Source organism: Theobroma cacao, chromosome 2 (assembly GCF_053813885.1).
Source record: "Theobroma cacao isolate CCN51 chromosome 2, ASM5381388v1, whole genome shotgun sequence".
Taxonomy (NCBI): domain Eukaryota; kingdom Viridiplantae; phylum Streptophyta; class Magnoliopsida; order Malvales; family Malvaceae; genus Theobroma; species Theobroma cacao.
The window spans coordinates 16,312,801-16,317,239 of NC_142640.1; the positions used below are offsets into that span (position 1 = coordinate 16,312,801).

General features: G+C 34.3%; 1 non-coding gene across 1 annotated transcript; it reads left to right on the plus strand.

Moving 5' to 3' along the window:
• Positions 1–2,286: 2,286 nt before the first annotated feature.
• LOC148764108 (small nucleolar RNA R71) lies at positions 2,287–2,393 on the plus strand. The gene has a single exon (XR_016024932.1). It is a non-coding gene; the product is annotated as a small nucleolar RNA R71 (small nucleolar RNA).
• Positions 2,394–4,439: the final 2,046 nt, after the last annotated feature.

Consider the following 4,439-nt stretch of genomic DNA (forward strand, 5'->3'; position numbering starts at 1 on the left):
CACAAATGTGGCTTAGGGATCCACACACTCTCAAGGAAGAGATTTAAGCAAATCACTATGCAGATCACCATTAGAGGTAGGACAATTGTGCTACTATGGTTTGATAAGTTTTAGTTGGTGTACAAAAGGTCAAAAATGAAAAGCCAAGGAAGACTCCACCAAAGAAAGCAGACATCAAACTTTAAGGTATATCGAAATCATTCTCTTGTGATTTTTCTAGATTAGTTTCAATTAAATGACCTATGGCTTAAGGGATTAAAATTTTAATAATATTCCACTACATATGATCCATCTTAGCATGATTTTAATCCCTAACAATAGCTTGGGTTGCCTCTCAAGAAGTGATTCTTTTTAGTCATTAACTTGACCAGGATAACCCCTTTTTCACTTCTTCATCACCATAAAAACACTGGAGGCTTTGTTTCATTACCTTGAATATTCCAATAAGAGTACTAAAAATTTCAATGTAGCCATAAGAGAAAAGTTTTACCATCTTAAAGGTTTGCCACCAATATGGTTGAAGTTGCCATGGTAAATATGGCTATGTGAACTAGAAATTACTACTTGCTGCCCAACCTTAAAATCACTATCACTAGAAGGTGGTAGATTATGGTCATCATAACACAATTTCGTGTTAAGATGTAATGATAGGTGTTCTAACTCAAGAGTTGATGCTTGTTTACTTAGAGGTGGTGGAGTAAGATTACCTTTACCTTCATTGGCTAAGTCTATTCTATAACAATAAGCTGTGTTCGAAAGATACTTAGGTGCATTGAAAATAGTAAATTCAACTACCTTCTCTTCAACTCTGAAAGTCATTCTACCTTCCCTTACATCGATTAGTGTGCCTGCAATGGCCAGGAATGGACGTCTCAATATGATTGGAATCTCTTGATCTTCCTCTATCTCAAGTACAACGAAATCCACTAGAATGGACAATTTCCCAACCTTAAGCAAGATATCCTTTACAACCCCATAGAGGTGCCTTATTGTTTTGTCAGCTAGTTGCAAGGTGATTGTGGTAGGTTAACTCTCTTGTAGTCCAATTCTCTTAGCAACAAAGAAAGGCATAATCGAGACATTAGCACCCAAGTCACACAAAGCTTTCAAAAAATTAAAGTTACCAATTGACCAAGGGATAGAAAACTTCCCTAGGTCATTAAGCTTTGGTGGAAGCTTGTTCAGGATTATCGAGCTACACTCTTTAATGAGTGTAATTCTCTCAAAATGCTCTAATTTCCTCTTTTTTTTCAATATGTCCTTTAGAAACTTCACATATGATGGCATTTTCTCTAAAGCTTCTACAAAAGGAATGTTGATGTGAAGCTTTTTGAATACCTTAAAAAATTTTGGAAGTGTTTATCAAGCTTTTGTTTTTGAAGACGCTGATGAAAGGATGGTGGTGGTAAAGTTGTCTTTGCTTCCTTCTCTTGAATTTACTTGTCAACTATCTCAATCACTATTTCATTGTCTACAGGCTTATCTTGAAGAGTAGCTTGCCTAACACTATTGTCAACCTCTTTTCTACTCCTTAGGGTGATTGCCATAACTTGTTCCTTACCTTCTCTCCTTGGATTCACCTCTGTATCGCTAGGCAGTGTTCCTTGAGGTCGGTTGTTTAATAAATTGGTAAGTTGACCAACCTAAGTCTCAATGTCTCAAATTGATGCTGCTTTACTTTGAATGAGAACTGTTTGACTTTGTATAATGCTATCATTCTTTGTCATGTACTGCCTTAGCAAATCTTCCATAGTTGGCTTGTTTTCTGAAATAAGTGCTCCAACTTGCTGGTGAAATCCTAGAGGTGCATTTGGCCTTGAAGTTGAGGATGAACGTTGATTATTAGCCCACGGGAAATTTGGATGGTTCCTCCACCCTAGGTTGTAAATGTTGGAGTAGGGGTTGTTTTATTGTCTATTCCCAACAAATTGCATTATGTCTAATAAGCTTAGAGACTGATTACTAGCATGATTATCTCCACCATACTCACAAGCTACAAAAAGGCTTTGCACAGAGTTAGTACTAAAAGATTCGAGAGTCTTAGTTAAAGCTGTTACTTAAGCGGATAATGCTACCATGGCATCTATATCATGAATTCCAGCTACTCTCCTATGCATTGATTACTCCACTAAGCACTGGTAGTTGTTTGTTGACATCTCTCCTAATAAATCATATGCCTTATCTATTGATTTAGCCATTAAGGCTCCTCCTACAACAACATCAATGGTGGTTCGAACTTGCCCATTTAAAACATTGTAAAAAGTTTGCACCTGAAGCTATTTTGGAAGACCATGGTTAGGACAATGTCGAAGTAATTCTTTATATCTTTCCCAAGCTTTGTACAACAATTTAGAATCTTGTTGCATGAATGATGTGATATCATTCCTCAATTTCATTGTCTTAACCAGAGGAAAGAACTTAGCAAGGGAATTCTAAGAAAGATCATCCCATGTCATTAGTGAGCCAATAGGGAGTGCATTCAACCATGCTTTAGCTTTATCCCTTAATGAGAAAGGAAAAAGCCTAAAAAAAATTACATTATATGTGACATCATTGTGTTTGAAAGTGTCACAAATCTCCAAGAAGTTTGATATATGACCATTTAGATCAACATTTGGAAAGCCCCCAAACTGAACTAAGGTTTGAATCATGGTGATGATAGTCGACTTGATCTCAAAATTATTTTCTTGAATAGCTGGCCTTTGAATGCTCGATGGAATTCCTTATACCAAAAGAACAACATAATCCCTTATTCCCATGTCATTATTGAGCTAGTAAGGAGCACATTTAGCCATGCTTTAGCTTTATCCCTCAATGAGAAAGGAAAAAGCCTCAAACGAATTACATCATCTGTGACACCATTGTGTTTGAAAGTGTCACAATTCTCCAAGAAGTTTGATATATGACCATTGGGATCATCATTTGGAAAGCCTCAAAAATTGAATTGAGGTTTGAATCATGGTGATGATAGCTAGCTTAATCTCAAAATTGTTTGCTTGAATAGCTGGCCGTCGAATGCTCGATGGAATTCCTTGTACCAAAGGAACAATATAATCCTTTAAGCAATGATTGTCAACTACTATGCACTCTTGGATTTGTTGTTCACCCTGTTGATCAGCCATTGTATTTATTGGAGTGACACCTTGTTGATTTTCTCATCGAAGTCTATGAAATGTTCTTTCAATTTCTGGATCACATGGGATAAGCTCCAAGTTGTTTGCTTTTCTCATACAACGATTGAACACACCTGTAAAATAAAGAAATAAAACTTAAATTAAGATTAATTTATAAAATTTTAATATTAGCAAATAACAAAAAAAAAACAACAAAATCTCCAACAACGACGCCAAAAACATGTTGTCAATTTTGCACACGCAAGTATACGTATGGAATGAGTAATACAATGATGAAGTAGAGTATCGTTCCCATGGAGATTTGTTAAATCTTTACTAAGTACTAAAATTTATGACAAATTAAAATTATTTAAGTAACTAAAATTTTCTAAAAATTAATTAAAACAAGCACTAAGTTAACTAACAGAAATTAAAATTACTTGGAAAAGGTAATAGACTAAAACTTAGGATTATGAGTTCATTCAACACTTTTTTTGATACTATCTTATCTTATTATTTACATTCATGGGTGGTTTTACTTACTTAGAATCCAAAGCTATGTACAAATCTTCGTCGAGATGCTTGCACAAGTACCTAACTTAATTGGATCACTATATATCTATAAGAATCATTTAAATAAAGTTCATTAAGCTAGCTTTCTAATTTGGCTATGTATGGCAATTGGCTTATGTATTCCCGAATCACGAATGAGATCACCTAAGTAACAAGAATATACAATATTCAAATCTTATCACCTAAGTAACATGAATATACAATATTCAAACCTTAGTCCAATCTAAAATCTCTCTATCGAATCTCAATCATAATAACAAATAGGTTAATTATTTGTCAGAAAATCAAAAGCTTTAAGAGTATATTTGAATAAGCAAAACTATACCCATTTATAGTAAATAAAAGAGAAACAAATATTCAGATCACATGTTAAATCTACCACAATCCTAGAAAGATAATTTAGCTGATAATAACTAACAAAAACAAAATCCAAAGGAATTTAACCATAAATCCAAGTCAAGGAAAATAAGAAAAACACAAAAATAGAGAAAGAAACAAAGTTTTGAAGCTTTGCAATCTCAATTCTCTCTTAAATTCTCTTGTCTTCTTGCTTTGCTCTTGGCTCCTTTTCTCTAGAGTAGTTACTTGCTGCCTCCCTTTAAAACCTCTAAAAAAGGTCCCCTAAATAGGTTCCAAGTAACCTAATTTTCAAAATCCCATCAAATTTTTTATTTTTGAAAAATTGTCCGATGCCGCTGTTGTTCAATTTTCTACTCGCGCAAGTGAACATATCGCAAAAGATAATATAGAAAT